The sequence below is a fragment of the Heliangelus exortis genome, chromosome 14 (assembly GCF_036169615.1).
Source record: "Heliangelus exortis chromosome 14, bHelExo1.hap1, whole genome shotgun sequence".
Lineage (NCBI taxonomy): Eukaryota > Metazoa > Chordata > Aves > Apodiformes > Trochilidae > Heliangelus > Heliangelus exortis.
In genome coordinates this window covers 14,282,997-14,300,301 of record NC_092435.1, presented here as the reverse complement: position 1 = coordinate 14,300,301, position 17,305 = coordinate 14,282,997, and positions in this window count along the sequence as shown.

Sequence of the window (17,305 nt, the reverse complement as noted above, 5' to 3'; positions counted from 1 at the left end):
TAATTATTTCTTTAATTACAATGGTTCTAATTATATTCCACATTTGTATACATACCAAAAGGGATCAAATAATAAAAACAAGCATTCTTTAATTAAAATCACAATTTTGTGCCTGGTATTAAAACGGTGTTTCCAGAGAGAGACATTGTAGTCAGCTGCCCAAAGCAGCGGTCAGAAAATCTGCATTTTAATTGATGTCTTTTCAAATGGAGTTTAAATATATACATAATAAATAGTACATAGGGGTCATGGATTAGTAATCCTTGGGGGTGTTTAAAGCACCTGGTGTGCCTTTCTGCAAACAACACAGCATTTCAATCAGGAATTTCAAAGTGCAAACACAGATGAACAATGCGAGGGCTGCTGTATGGGTGAAAATAATTCTTAACTATCAATTTCTTTTAGCTGACTCTATAAGTAATTGATACATTTTTAATGATAGCACCTTGGAGCTTTTGCAGTAGTGTTGCTTTCAAGCAAGGGAAATCTCTGAGGCAAGGCTTTGTATTTCTTTGTGTCAGGATGATATAACTTCCCCTCAGGCACTGCCACAGGCTGAGAATACTTTGAATGGATAAAACCCAAGACAGATGGGCATCTGTAAGTTCATTACCATTACAAGCCTGAGCATGGCTCTGTATTAGAAAGTGATGTAAAAAATACAGGAAAGCACAATTGTGATGATACCGTAGGATTTGAAATTTGGGCACGTGAAGTAAACTGTAATGATTTTTGAAGAGTTTCTGTCATTAAAGAGTTGGTTTTGTAAACCCCTTATCTGCAGGCATGACCCTAAGAGACCTCTGGGATTTAAAGGGGAAAAAAGAAACTTTCTATTGTGTCTTTCAAAATCAAGGCTGGTTTTGGTAAACCTGTTTAAATATGGGCTATTGTGGGATTCTGTTTCTCTTCTAAAATCAGTATTTTCAGTATTTGGTGTCTCAGAAGCATTTAAAATTTCTAATACTTTGTTAAAAATAACTTAGGGGTTCAATAATCCTGAGTTCTCACTGGTGAAAAAACTGAGGTGAAAGGAACTTCATGGGAAAGAAACCCTGAGGATTTAAATGGTGTATTTGTTTTTAGTTTGTAATTATTTGTTTTATAATTCCCAGCACTCCCATGGGTGTCTGAGGTCATATTATACAAATCAATATTTAAACAAGTGTTGTCACTACCTAAAAGAACTATTGGATCTATCAGGAGTATTTGACCTGAGCAACAAAATTGCCTGAAAAACTTCTCACCCTTTCCTCTGAATCCTCACCATGCAACCATGCATTCCCCCCCCCTCCCTTTTTTTTTTATTTTTTTTCTTCTGTTGTTTTAAGGTTTATTTTTAACTCAGGCCATTTCAGTAAAGCTAAGGGGCAGTGAAGTTCAGCTCACAGGTGAGGGTAAGTGACTAAACTGGAAAGGAGTGGAAGCTGAATTTATGTGATAAGCTGGATGAGCTGCCTTAACTACACCCAAGTTGTGAGTAGGGAAAAGAGGTCTGAAAAGATAAAGTGATTACACCTGTCCCTGTCATCCAGAAGGCTGTTCTAGTAATTAATCTAGAAAAGGGGTTGCTAACCCCCACATACTGGACATAGAGAACTAGAAAGAGGAGAAAAAACAGCCTTCATCCTCCCCATCTTATGAATATGTTGATAAGGTATGAAGATTTTTTAACCTGATTGCATGTGGGGTGTCCTAAATAATTTGAAATTCAACTTTCTTCTGCTCCTGATCCAGCAGCTGAGAAAACAGAAAAAATGCTTTGAGGGAATGTAAGAAAGAGGATAACTTCTTCTTTAATAGAAGGGTGTTCAAAATCAAACTCCCAAAGGTGTCTGGGTGAATGGGGATTCAGTTCCTTGATGCCAACAGAGGAACTGCAGAACATGAAGTTAAATTTGCCTTATGGAAACTGACTCTATGATCCTAAATGTGTCTATAGGTACTGCCATGTCACAGGTCAGGTCCTGAGCTGGCACCTGAGAAGGGTGAGAGTGTGCAGCCCCTGCCCTAGAGCTGCTTTTACATCTATCTGAGTTTCAGCCTGGCTTGTAAAACTGCTGGAGCAACAGTTACACAAGTAGGAATGAAGAATTATATTTGGAGTTTGCAGAAGTACAATTCTGCATATGTTACTGGGAGAAAAAAAAAAGAAGTGCCTGTGCAACTCCTTAGAGCTGGACATACTCTTACAGTCAACAGAGAGAGAACTCTGCTTATATTGTTAGGCTTGATCAGCTTTGATGATTCCCCACATGATTAAATTATATAATTCTTCTAAGATTTTAAGTGGTTTTCTCAGGGCAGGCAGCCTCTCCATAAAGGTATTATTGCTTAGATAATCTGCTCATCTTCTGAATCAACAGTTCTCAGGATACCATCAGGGTATGTTTTCCTTCAGCTACAGATTATTATTTCTTTACAAGGCAATATCTAACTGATGATTCCCCTCAGTGGTTCAAGGTCACCTTAATGCATTCTCAATGCATGCATTCATCCTTTTGGTTTTCCAGATTTCTCAGGAAGCCTGGAAATTCAAGTAGCACGACAAGAGTGAAAGAATACAGGTGTCTGTGTACAGCCCCTTTCTACTTACTTGCTGTTAGCCTCTCTCTGCTTACTGCAATGCTGACAGCTGTTACCAAGCATCTTCACTTAAATTTGATTCTCTCCAGGCTACAAAACTGTGCAGCTGCACAATTCCACTCCTGATCAGGAGTTGGTGTGGCAGCTGCAGCTGGATGATGGGCATGTTAGTGGAAGAGGAGTTAAAGAGAAGTCATGGAACTCCTCTTCAGGGAATGTGTGAGTTGGATACAAAAGCAGACTGAGAAAAAGAAGGAATGAGAATGCATCTGTTTAGTTACTAGACAGTCAGTCCTTATGGATAACTGAGAACATACATATTTTAAGAGAATGCTTTCTCTGCTTGGGGAGGCACTTCAGCCTGGGCAAAAGCAGGGACCATTATTTTTGGCTACCCAGTCAAGGATTCTGTGTGCCTGTCCTGTCTAGTGGCCCAGTGGCAGGTTGACATCATGCATTAGTAGTTGGTTTTGAGACTGGAGAGAAAATAAATACCTTTTTCTAAGATAATTTTGAAAGTCTGTCCAAGAGGAAAGTTAAGTGTTCATTTTTTGCAAATGAGTGTGGGGTTTGAGTGCCTGGCTGAAATAGCTGTTTCTGAAAGTGTACTCTGTAATACCCATAATATTCAGAGGAAGGGCAGAATCCCAATTATTGTTCCAAATGACAGAGTGGACCTCTCCTGGAGTGCTTATTCTCAGTTATCTACAGTTCAGACAAAAGTCAGATTGTCAACAAGATAAATGTGTTACACTGATTCAAATAATGCTCAGAATGATTGTGCTGGTTTACTGCAGGCTTGCAAATGAAGTGTGGCTTCATGGAAAATTCCCTCCAAACAATCACCTCTTTTGAATAAGACTCTAACAAATTCTGACACGCTCCTTACATTCCCTGTGACAAAGTACTCTGTTGCAAATGTCTGATTACTGGAGCTAAGGAATCATCACTTACCTGTTACTGATCATCTTCTCATACAAGATGATAGATTAGTCTTGAGTTTTCTGTAGTGTCATGAGAATAACTTGCACTGTTAAGGTTCTGCCTGAGCTTCGTGGCTGCTCTGTCATACTTAGGGATGCTGGCTGTACTCTGAAGATGGAAAAGATACTAGAACCAAGTTCTGTTGGCAGTCTGAAAATAAATCAGATGATTTTACAAAGTGGCATGCTCTAAAGACTTGACAGCTTCGTGCCTGGTTTTGTTTTGGAGTAGATTTGAAGGATTATGAAGTTTGATCTCACTGGGGTTTTACAAGGTTTGCACACTAGAGGGAAGTAGCATCCAATACACAATATATCACAAATTTGGGGGATCTTCCTGGCAATATGGCAAATGAACTTTGGATTTTCAGAGCTGATTTGGTTGAAAATGGAAAGTATAAGCTCTAATGTGACAATATATTCTAACAATCTTTTGATGTTAATCTTTACGTGATGAATTTTAGGTGAAGTTATCAATGTTGTGCACTTTATCCACTTATCTGAATGTTCTGAGGGTATTTATTGAATATCTGGGGGCTCTGGAGTAATTCTAGTGACTCTAGAATCAGGTAGTTGTCCATTTACCAGCATTCCCAAAGCAGGACTTTCCATAGCCTTTTGTGTTTTTCTGTGTCACTTTGGCAATCTGAAAGCTCAGTTCCATGGATACAGAGGACAAAAGACTTGGCTTAAAAATGAGATCCTCTGAGAATCAGGAGCAAGGCCTGGTTTTCAGGTGTCTCCAGAGTTCTCTTGTTTTGAATGTTGAGTTGAAAGGACATCAAAGGTCTGGGGTAGCTCATTTGCCAGCAGCTCTGTTTTCCCCATGCTAAGCAGCACCAAATTTTATTGTCAGCTTTCCTGTTCATGGAACTATCTGGCAAGTTGCATCAAGGAAAAAAGCTTGGAAAAAAGCTTCCAGTTCCATGTTCTGCCCCTCACTCAGTCCCCCAGGGGAGGTTGTGAGAGAGAGCACCAGGACAGGATTGAGCAGGGAGGGGGGGACCAGGAACACCAAAGAGGTGGCATCAAATTGAAGGCAGATCCCGGGCAGCTGAGGATGGAGAGAGAGGGCTGGGGGGCAGAGGGCTTTGGCAGCCCAGAGCCCCAGGTACAGCAGGGATCAGGGACTCACATTTGAGGAATTATGTAGCAGTAATGATGGGAGAGAAAGAGAGCATGCAGAGGAGGCAGTAGATGGTAGGAAAAAAAAAATAAGGTTAGAGAACTGCCCTCTTGATAAGAACAGTTCATCAGGAGGACATTTTCTAGTCTGAAAGCTTCGTGTGATTTACCTGAGATAAAAGACTTGAAGTGTAGCAGCTGAGGCAGATGTGCATGGAGAATTCACAAAGAGGTTGGAGAAACTATTACTTTGAACCATAACAGGGATTTTTTAAAATCTTTTTCATTTTTGCCATAAGACACACTGATATAGTGTATACACTTAGGAGACTGATTACTTTAAGCCTCACCAGCCAGACCTAGATTACCTACTGAAAACAAATTTTCTTAAGGATCAAAATATTAAGATTTCCCGATGCCAGTGAGTTATGATGTTTGTCAGTTTTCAATACTGAGTAATAATAAAACCAAGTGGCTGTGACAAATTATTTTGTGTCCAGTTGAATAGATAATGGTGACTATCCATCCCAAATGTGCTGCTCTTTAGAGTTTAGCTGCTCCACAAGTAAACTGAAGCTGGATCCATTAAATGCTGAGCTGTACTTTGATTATGCTGTGTGATAATTCATCTCTGTAGTCACTTCCATAAAAATAAAAGTGAAATTAATTAGAAATTTTTAATTCAGCTTTTCCAGCATGAAAAACCCAGTTCAGTATGAGTTTGAAATATATTGCTTTAATAGGAGAGGAGGCTTTCCCCTGATCAAACCTTTGAAGGGTCAGCCAATAACTAAGTCATATTGGGAAAGGAAAAAGATATTATTATCCTTGTTGTTGATGATGTTATTGTTACTATTGTTATTACATTCCTGTTTTGAAAGGGTAGGATTAATTTTTAGGTTCTTCAGAAGTAACACAATTGAGGGCTTAGTTATTCCCTGAAAGTGCAGGTCTGTGAATTATGTTGGTCTGTGTGCAAATTTAAAAAGTGTTCCCAGCCATTGTGGACAACTCTGTGTCCTCTCTGAAAAGGAAAGAACATAATTTTACTGCTCCCTAAACAGTAGAAAAAAACCTTTGCAGAATTAATTGGGGGGGTTGTTTTTTTGAGTTGTTTTTTCTTTCTTTTTTCTTTGTCTCTTTCTTAGTCTGGTTTGCTGCTTTAGACAATAACTGGCAACACAGGAATATTCAGAATGTTGTAGATAAAATGATAGCATTGTGGTTGTGTACATCTTAGCCACAGTTCCTTTGAGAAAGAGGTGGTCTCAAAGTTCCTGAAGAAGGACTCTGAAATTATATGTTGCCAGTGCAAACCTTTTCTTTTGGGGAGTAGTGTCAGGCAGTGGGTTTCTTAGATGCTTCTGCAATCACATTTTTCTGTGTTATACTATGGTGGAAAGAGAATGCATTGTGTGTTGTGTTTTGGTTTGTTTTGCTTTTTTAAAAAAGAAAATAAAGTATTCTTGCCACCATGACAAGTATACTGTGGAAACATAAAAGATATTGGAATCTTCTTGGTTTCGAGACAGCTTGAGGAGAATGGGGTTTGAGGTATTAAATTTTTTAATGGATCACAGCATCAACAGCAAATTCCCTTCAGTCCTGTTGATTTAAATTTGGTAGCCAAGGGAAACAATCAGAAGTACTAAGTAGAACTATGTTCTTTTGTTTGTTTGTTTTACTTAATAATGTTAAGATTGCTTCACCCATAGTTATAATTTTTATAATTATAGTGCAACGCTTCACAGTTTGACATCTTTCAATTTTCTGGTTTCAGACCTCTGGTGCAAGTGTTACCCATGTACCTATTTGCAGCAGGATCAGAGTATATGTTAAAGACACTTTTTAGATAGACTCTAGGATAAGCACAGAAATGCAGAGCTAACCAGATATGCAAAATCATAAATAGGGAAAACTCCTTTTGCCTTCTAAGGCTGGAAGGGCCCCATGTCTCAGTCAGACTCTCTGGCTCCTTTCTGGAGTCATTTTTGATACAGAAAGTGTCTGCTGGAGGAGAGAATGAACAACCTGGTGTTTAAAAATATATAAAATAGTAATTTGCTTGGGAAAGCTCATCATTGACAGACATGAATTGCTGTCCTAAATGTGGTCCCTCTTACTCAGGATTTGTCTTCTGATAGTGGCTTGTAGCTGATACTTGAGAAACTGCAAAGCAGATCCATGTGAAATAATGTTTTCATATCTTTCTTCTTCTGACCCTGAGGTCAGATTTTAAACTGCTCTACTTAGATATCAACTTAACCCTAGAGAATGAGGTTAAATTTCCTTTTCAGTACTCTTTTCTATTACTGTAATTTAGGATACTCTTACTATACTTGTAGAAACATAGGATCCCAGCTGAAATTGGACAGGCTCCTCTCTGCACCTCTTTGCATCTCTAGTACCTGGTGCCTTGTAGTCTTACTGTGCAGAATGAAAGCATTTATTTGAAGGTTTCAAATCCACCATCTTTCATTTCGATGAAAGATGCTTTCTTTTTCCTCTTGCTTTATGATGTGTGTGGAATAGTAATGTCAGATCTATCTTCTCTGTGGCTTTGTTTTTGAATGTGCCCTTTTCATGTCCTTTGTTATTTGTCTCATTTCCAAGATAATCTAAGCCTGACAGTCTCCCTCTCTGTGAGAGTTTCTCTGTGTTTGTATTATTTTTATTGTCCTTCCTTATTAAGGCACACAGCATCTCAGAGGAGCCTGAATTATAATGTATTGAACATCCTTTTCCACTCCCACCTCACACATCTTGGTGTGATAGCAGTGTCAGCAGGGGCTCTCATTAGGCTTCCTATCTTACAACAACCATGTCCAAACCTATGAGTGCAAATAGTTTAAATTCTTTCTTTTTCTTCACACTATTTTTTCCATTGCCTATTCACCCAACATGGCAAAATTCCCCCAGAATTCTTCACAGCTTTCCCTAAACTGGATCTGTTTTTTGCAAACACTGCTGCCTTGCTGTTCATCTCCACTGCAATTATTAAATATACTAAATGTTGGATTGAGTATAAAACCTTGGGGCATTTTACTGGTCAATACATTATACTTGTCACAAATTATTAGCTTTTAAAACTATCATGCTTTTGGATCATTAGTTCTTTTTAATGTTTGCCTTGTTACTGTATTTCATTGACAACAGACAAACATTTCTTGTGCTATTCACATTTTATTAAATACAGGGAGAAAAGAACAACTGGCTAATTCCTTTTTTTCTTTTTTTTTTCTTTTTTTTGTTAAATCCCTTTTTACTTGGAGCAATGCTTTTAGTTTCATCGCAACAAAATAAATTGTTTTTTATATGGTGAAGTGAGAGTGCAAATTTCACTCAAACATGGCAAACATTCAAAATGAAATGTTTTTTATGACTGCACATCAGCACTGCTGCTCCCTTTTCCCTATAAAATGCTTCTGATGGCATTGGATAACTGGCTTCAGTGCAAACTCTGAGTGGATGTTTTGGGTTTTTTTCCCTTGCTCTATTTGCAGCACTAAGCCCAAATATGAGCCCAGAGGACCCTGATCATCACTCCTGGAATCTAATGAGCTCTGCCTAGGTTATGGGTCTCTTAAATTGGCAAACAGCCCCACAGCCTAACAATGCCACCTGTTTTTAAGATGAATTCTGATGAAACCTGAATCCCCCTGAACCTGGCACCTACATGCACCCCTTGTTCCTGACAGATGGAAACTGAGGCTTTGCTCTCTGCATGCACTTAGGCAAAGACACTTCTTGCATACAAATTCTCTTCATATTTTCCTATCACTGGAAACAATTTTTTTGTTTTCTTTCACGTCAAAATTAAATTCCAACCCTTAGAAGGCAGAAGGAATGGCAGGTGGGGCCTCATATGTAATGAAGAAAATGATGGATTTCTTTTTTTGTACAAACAGAAAATCCTCCCAGGTTGTACCCCTCTGTGTCCCTTCAGAAGGGACCCTGCCCTCAGTGCAGTGAGGTGACCTGGCCTATCCTGTGGGATGATTTCCTGCATCCACAAGGATGCTCATTGGCCTAAACTCACTGTTACTCCCATGTGTAAATTCTGGGTAGCCACGGGAGCTGGAGGACAAAAAAAGCACAAGAAGCAAAGTGCTCCCAGGGCATGTGTTGAAGGTGTCATGGAGAGAAATGCTGTCCAAGAGAACTCTGTCTCACTCTTCTTCTAAGGCAGTGAAAATAAGGAAACTGCTTTTCTAATTGGGTTGCAGCAGCTTTGGTGATCCTTGGTTATCTTTTTGTGTGATCAATAGGTTAACTGACAAGAAATGGTTTTATTTTTCTTGATGGACTTCAGAATCCTTTTCTGCTTCTGCTTCTGAAGCCTGGTTGCCACCCAAGGCTTTCACTGGCCAGATGGTTTGTGTGATGCCACTTCTTAGGCTTGTCAGGGCAGAGATGTCACTGTAAGGTTTCATGTGCTTTTCTGCTCTTTTGTTTTGTACTGAAATGCAATATGCACGTGAACAGAAACATTTGTTAACAGTCTCCTGGTCACCTGCTCTACTTTTTTTCCAAATGAAGTGCAAGAGGAAGGTATTCAGAAGTGTGGTGACCTCTCTTCACTGTTCCTTACTGACTGCTTCAAAGAGAGCAGTGTCTGAACTCTTGATGTATGATTAGTATAAGTTTTCCACTAGTTGTTTTCCTCTTAGAAGAACTAGAATAGATAGTTATATGTCTTTATTTTTCTGTCACTCTATTTTCATGTTGAGAACTGAAGGTAAAAAAGCCCTGTAGGTGATGGTATCCTTTAGACTTCACCAGGTCTCACTTCCTAACCCCTTTGAATTAGACTTGTTATTAATTAATGATGCTATTCTCTCACCTTTCCTTCTGATCAGTCACATACATTTAAAATATTGGTTTCCAGTGATACCTTTCTGGAGTTCAAATTTTATCTTCGAGGATAGATAAAGTCGGTGCTGCTAAGTAGAATTTTACACCTGGAGGATGTTCATTACAGTTCCATTTTTAAGGCTAGTAAATATGTAACACCTGCTTAGTTTCTTTCTCATTAATAAGATAATGATGCATTCTGTTGTGATTCTCCCAGCCTTCAACAAACACTTTCTTGAACTGGATCATCACCTGTAGTGAGCTCATTTAAAAATGAAAATTACTTCCCAGCTGTTGGAATTCATTATTTCACTGCACTGGAAACAAACATAGAGGTAGTTGCATTACATTTAAATGTAAAACTCAATAAACTGTGGTGTAATTAGACAATTCCATCCCTACCACTGGGACTCATAAGGATTTAAGTGTAACCGAGACAGAACCAGGATAAGAAATTAATAAACACATAAGTAAAATAGAAGGAATGCTGAATGTTGTCTAAACTAAGATAAAGGAAGACAATGAACATTTTAGTGCTGCCAGAAGGATGCTGGTTCTCAGGATGTCTTATTTAAAATCTTTTATGCCAAAAAATAATACACAGAGGACTTCTTGGAACAGGGAAGGTCAGATCTTGCAGAACAAAACAAAGTCAAAGTCTTTAGTCTCAGCTCCTCTATGTACTTAGGAATAAATTAACCTTTCTTTATTGCTGCTTCTCCAGTTGTGAAATTTAGGTAATTAGGCTTTTGTAAAAGAACTTTACAACACTCAGATGAAAAAATATTGTGGTTTGTTTGGGGTTTTTTAACAGATGCAGCCATTTTAGACATTATGAAGTGTCCAGTAATGCATTCCTGGGTTTAGTCCAATGTGCCAGCAAGCACATAAAAATCTGAATTGAAAAAGTTTAATATGCATTAAAAAATATGGGAGATAACAGTCCTAGTTCAGCTGCCCTCAATTTCTATCAAAGTCTTTGTGAATTGAAGTCATAGAACCTTTCAGAGGCTCTTGGTTTCGAGTAGGTTCAGATCCAAAGGGTTGAAATGATAAAAATAACAAGGATCACCTACAGCCTGGGGGTGCTTCTGAGCAGCAAGGAACATTAATGGCAATACCCCCTTAGACAGGTGAAAATGGGATTGTAACTGGTGTGATGAGAGTTTTGTATTGCTAATAAATTCATGTCAAGGGCACTCATGTCTCTGAGTATCTGATACAGTTTATATGTATATTTTTTATTTATTAATGGCTTGAGATACAATTAGTCTTTCTTAAGGGTTTGTGAAAAGGAAAGAAGGGTGAATCTTGAAGGAAGTAGGTACAAAGTTATCTCTTGGCAACAGTTTTCAGCAAGTGATTTTTTTTTGTTTTAAATACTGTATGCATGACATTGAGCTTGTGATGTACTCTGTGAGCTGCATGGATATTGCTATGGTGCTGTGGCATCTAGGATCAGATGGCATTGGAATCCTACACCATTTCTTGCTGCTCTGCATTCCCATTTTATAAACATGAGAGTTTTGGGGCCATTTTGATAACAGAGATTCTATGAAGTTGTGTTTCAGTTCCTCCTTCTCTCTTCTTTCTCATTCTGAGTCCCCTTGGCAGACTGACCCTGTAGAAGAGGGAACATGGGAATTCAGTGTCTGGGTGCTCAGCAGTAACACCAGGACATCTTCACATTCTGCACTTGGGAAGTGTCAGGATCTGGATCAGAAAAATGATTTTTCTGAACTGGTTCAGATGTTCTTTGTTGAATTATGACACATGAAACAGCAGCTCCTGTTTCTGAAGTTCTCCAAGGCAAGAGGATGGATGTAAACACAAAGGGCTGGTGTCTGAATTTTGCACCGTTGCACATTTAAACCCATAGAGATGAGTTTACAATGGAACTATAATTTTGGGCTGGTTTAAATAAGCCTGGCTCTAGGAAATCAATACAACTATCAGGATTTTTATCAGCTGAGAATCCATTTTTTAAACCTAGTGATATTAAACTCAGGCAAATTAGACAGATGTGAATACATGTTGAGTTCTACAAATACATGCATCAGGGCAACTATATGTACTAAAAGTAGTCATCTGTATAGCTACTAACATTACCTATATATTTTGCAGATTTTTTTTTTTTTTTTGATTAGGACTAATTCTTTCTGAGCCTGTCAAGGCACATTGGTCCTTCATTAAGTGTTGCTGCAGCACTTCTTTGAATCAGGGACAAAAATGCCAAAAAAATCATCAAGTCTAAAGATTTTCCATCAGATGGGGCAAAGTGTGATTAGAAGCAGAGCCACAGTCATCTGAGTCCAAGGGGTTCTTGTTTCTTCTGCTTTGGGGTGCACTTTTTTAAGCCAGCCCTCCCCTCCTAGTGTGAAATTTTAATCCAGGAGAGCAAGGCTAAGTTAAGAGAATGGCTGATAGCTGTTATTTTAACATCTTCACTAGGAGTCTCATCTACAACCGTGGCATTCTCATCATGTATTCATCATTTACAGATGAGCAGCAGTTTGTAGCAAAGTCTTTACCATATGAGACCATGTGCAGATACACAGAGGCTCTCTTGCTATACCCAGAAGCCTGCTGGGAGCAGCAAGTTTTTTGGGATCTTCTGCTTTCATAGGGGGAACAAATGCTTCATCCCTACCAGTAGCATGGAGCCATTATGCTGTAATACAGCAGTTGGTGAGATAAGACAATTATGAAGGCATTAACAGAGTACATAGAAAATGAGTTGTGGCTCACAGAAGGAAAGAGAATTCAGGAAACTATTCAGAGTATTAATTTGCAGCCAAGTCTATCACAACTGAGGACAGAAAGTACTAATGAAATGTGAATGTATCAGAAATATGTAAGAAGAAATGGCCAATTCACTTGTGCCCAGTACGTATCCAGATAATAAATATTTCAGGCTGACAAGGTCAAAATGTCACACAGCTGGAAAAGAGTTTTCTCACTGGGTACATGCATGGACACATAAAATTCAGTGGTAAGCTGAAATCTGGAAACAAATTATTTTGAAATTGTCCATCCCTTTAAAATCTCCAGAATTTATTGATGGTAAAGATTTCAGTTTTATTAAATAAAGTTAAATAATCAATTCAGACGTTGCTCTGTTTGTATAGAGGGTGTTTGCTTGTGTGGGTACAGTAGTTTCCACGTGTTGCAAAACCCCCACACTGAATGGGTCTCTGAACATGAACCAAATTCTGACCCATTACCACTAATCACACCAGATGTATTCTAAAATTAGGAGCCCCCACTAATCCAGGAATTTGTGTAAAACCAGGCAGTGTTCAATGGAAGCAGAAAACACTGATACTTTAAAAGATAGGTTTGGGATTTTTTTAGAATAGCTGGGTAGTTATATAAGCAGGATATTTTGATTTACATTTCAAAGGTTCAAATTGTGTAAAGTAGGTGCTTTTTGAACCATCTGAAGTACTTTGTTATGAAAACAGTTTACACTCATGTAAAACAAATATTCCATTGGCTGGGAAACCTGCTTGGTTCCATTCTAATCCAGGGTGAATCTGGTGCCACAGGAAAAATTCCTCATTTCTGTAAATGATCAGACTGAATAACCTTTTGTGGCTCAGCACAGAGATGTATTCCCAAATCCTCAGTAAGAAGAAATTATCAGGTGCCCAGGAACTCACAAATGTTTTGCTAGTTCTTGGAGTTTTTCCTGAGATAGGATTTTATATGGCTGGACAAGAGGACTCTTAATGAGATGGCCACTACCCCAGGCCTTTCAGCATGGTCTTTGGACAGGGTAATGCTTATCTAAGCTTTAATTCCCATGGTGCACTGACTTACTACTCTGTGTAAGGAACAGAGACAACATCTCGAGGTACTTGATGAGATTTTTTGGCCTCATCTTTTTGACCTTCCTTTATTAAACCCTCTCAGTCCACTTTTACAAATCATACTGTGGAATGTAGCACTTTGAGCCATTTGTGCAGTGTGGGGAGGGACTGAAGCTGCAAGGAGAGATTTTCCTAGTGTGCCCAACCAAGGTTTTTCTGCTTGTCACTCATGCATATGGGGCTATGTCCATAATGCAGTTATCAGGCTACACATTTAGACAGTTTAAAATATGAATATGTAAATAATTGCAAAAAAAAAAAAAAAACAACAAAAAAATTGCTTCGATTTACTTAGCATTCCTCAGTGAAATACAGAGACTCAACAGTTGTGCTGAATGAAGTTATGACTCTTCTCCAGAGCTCACCAGCTGGAATAAAAATATGGGAGTATCCTTTTGCAAAAGAATATGGGAATAATTGTCAGTGTCAGAGGTCCTGGGAGAAGGGAGAGGATGAAATTGCTTCATTGTGATGAAGAACAGTGACAGAAAGGTTTAAGCAAACCATCCCCTTCTTGCAGTGCTCTGAAACAAGTGTGTTTCTTACAGAATGGTTAAAATGCAGCACACTGTTAAGAAACCTTCCTTCTGACCTGCATTTCAGAACTGGTAGTCACAGAGAAGCCACGTTCACACACACCTCACATGGATGCTTGCACGGGTATGCAGAATACATCTCTAAGTTACAGCTGAAAGCAGTTCCCTTATCTTTACTCAAGGACTCTGTATGCATAATGCAGAATGTTCCTGAAAATGTGTCTAATGACACTATGTGCCTCTTGCCTCAGGACAGAGGAAAAGAAGAGCCTCATGGTCTAATGTGTTTGAAAAGAAATGAAATTATTTGTAAGGAAGATTATGGACGAATTATTTTCTCGAGGTTTTTACCATAAATCATCCTGCTGAAACTACTTTGCTTACATACCATGAATGTAGCTTAGTGATACTGGCACAATTTCTTTTGTCTTTCTCCTCAGCTGCTATTAAGCACTTTCTGCATTTTGTTCAGATGAGCCATTTTCAAGTATTGTGTTGAGAGAGATCATAATCTCACAGAAGGGGAAATAAAGGCAGCTGGCTGGACTCTTCTGTAAATAACCATGGCCAAGAAAGTCATTAAAGCAAATTAAAAAACCAAACATGGTTTTCTCACTTCTTTACTAAATGCCACAGTTATTCATCTCTGAAAATGGACAAACAGACTCTCAGTCAAGCTGTCATTATGAAGAGGAATGGACAAGTTACAACTGGAATGCTAATCAAAATCTTATCAGTCTCAGCTGTGCTGGTTTGGTAGACATATGCCAACAAATTTAACAATCATTTCTTCTTCCAAAGAGCAAAGTTATGTTTGCTTGTCTTCTTCATAAGTGATTTTTAATAGAGGCTATTCATGACAGACAAAATAAAATACAAGCAAATGCAAAGCCTGGGCTTGCTGGGGGCACAGTTTTTGACATGATTTTGACAGAATGCCTGTGTTACATCTGAACAGAATAGATTGGATGGTAAAACTGGTGATGGAGAGGCTTGCAGTTGCTTGACATCTGCCTTAGGTGCCTGATGACAGAAAAAGAATGATCACAAGGATGAGTAAGACAAAAGTTGAGTAAATTCCTTCAAGATGCGTCAAAATGCTTTGAAATCAGAATGCTTTATTGATTATTTTTTTTCTGCAGTGTCACTACAAATACTGTCTGAAGATCTGAAACTGCTGGTCAGTTATTTGATATCATGTCTAGTGCTCTGTCTGGAGATTCCCATGGCTGTCTCATTTTCCAGTGAATTTCCTGTAAAATACACTATTCAGTTTTGCTGGACTTGAATTTGTTACCTTATGGGAGAAGGCTTTGACTTTCTTCAGCTTAAGAGCAGCTGCACTGTGTCATTTGGAAGTGTAATGTGCCTTGCAACGTGTAAGCTTGGCCACAAAAAATGGGGAAAAAAATGGGGAGGGGGGCAGGGAGGTGGTGAGGGTATTGGTGGGGCTGTCTTGAGCTTTATGATGTGTTGGTGTTGGTGCTGCTGCTCTCCCCATCCTGCTGCTCCTCTGGACCAGGCTGCTCGAGTCCCTGTGGGTTCAAAGCCTCAATGATGGCTTTACAAAGCAGAGCATGAGGGCACCTGATGGATTTGGCAGCTCTCTGTGCCACGACTCAGGATTCTTTTCCCACTTCTGCTGTTGCTGTGTTGCAGCCAGACTGGGGTAGTCCAAGTCTTAGGGTGTTGTTTTCTCCTGCCTGTAGTGGGGTGGCCTTCAGCACAGCCAGACCTTCACAGCACAAAAGGTGTTGTGTGTGTTGCATAATGAGCACATAATTGCACCTCATGTTTTGATTAAATTGTGTCCTTTGAAGATAATCCTTGTTTCTGAGTCTGGCTCCCAGCTAACCAGAAGCCCCTCACACCCAAGTACACCTGAGGCACAGCTGCCTGTGTTTCTTCTTAGCAAAGAGTAAGGTTGTACAGCAGACTACAAGGAGTAGTAAGAAAATCTCTGTTTGATGACAGTCCCATGGCTCACAGACCCTTAGAAAGCTTTTTTATTGCTCAGTTTGCTTAATTGCTTTAGTGATGTTGGCACTGGATGCTTGTAAACTCCCCCTCCATTGACTTTTTATAAAACCTGTTTTTAGTAAACATCTCAAACACCTTTTCTGATGACTGTTTTGCTATCTCAGATCTTGCTGAGGACTGGCTGCCTTTTGCCTTGGCTTTTCAAGAAATAACCTTGCCCCAAAACTTTCCCAGCTTGACAGCATGGATTTGAAGTGGTGATTCCACGCTCTGGCACGTGGATGAGCAGCATTAATAACTTGAGAGCAGTGGTTGCCTTCCTGAGCCAGCGTCAGGGCTTTTATGGGTCACATATTCTGCGTATTTAGGAGAAAAGCAAACATTGATTTTGTTCTGACATTAGCCTCGCTTTTAGAACTTTAGCCTAACCCAGGTAGGATGAGTGAAGGAATTTTGTGCCTTTGGTTCTAGGAGGAATTAATGTTTTCAAGTTTACAAGTTCAGTTTCATATGCAGTATCCCCATTGACTTCCCCAGCAGGATCAGAATGATTTACAGTCACTGCTGGACTGGAGAAGGATTCCCAGAAGTCAAAGCCCAGTAGTACTTCAATAAGCCTCTGTAATAAGATATTTTATTATTATGGCTTTAAATGTCCTGCAGTGTATGGTAATTCAGATATAAAATAATTAAAGGCAATTAAAGACCATTATAGTAAGAATTGCTTTGTGCAAATGACAGACTGTTTGACTCGAGGAAGAATATGTTCTAAAGTCATCCAGGGAACATGATACTTTGTCAAGGTGGGAAAAGGAGAATATCTCTGACAGCTGAGTGGGAAGAAACCAAAAAAGATGAGGAATTTTTACTTTATCACACTTCCCTTTTCTTTAGGTATCTCCCCAAATTACAGTATACCTTATAATTAATTAAACATTTGATTCATTAAATAAAGATGTTCATAATGTACAACGAAGCAAAGAGACAATATTTTGTGTTCTGCTGCTGATTTTCAACTGCATTTTTTATTAAACATATTAAAATCAATAATACTAATTTTACAACACTTTCAGCAAAACTTTTTAATAAAACAGGGCTTTAATTTTCTTTTTAATAACATTCAGCAACCCTCAAAAGTCAGTTGGGACAGAAGGCACTCATCTGAGGCTTCTTGAAAGATTTAGTACCAAGTCTTGAACACTTGGGTTTGCCACGGCCACTCCTAATCTTATATTATTATGCTTGAAAAAAACCCCATCATGCTGGTGATGTGATGCCTGCCCTTGTACATAAGAACAAAACCAGTCTAAAAATCTGACCTGTAGTTCTGTTTTCTCCAAATTTAGAGGTGGGCACAGTAGCTGGCTAA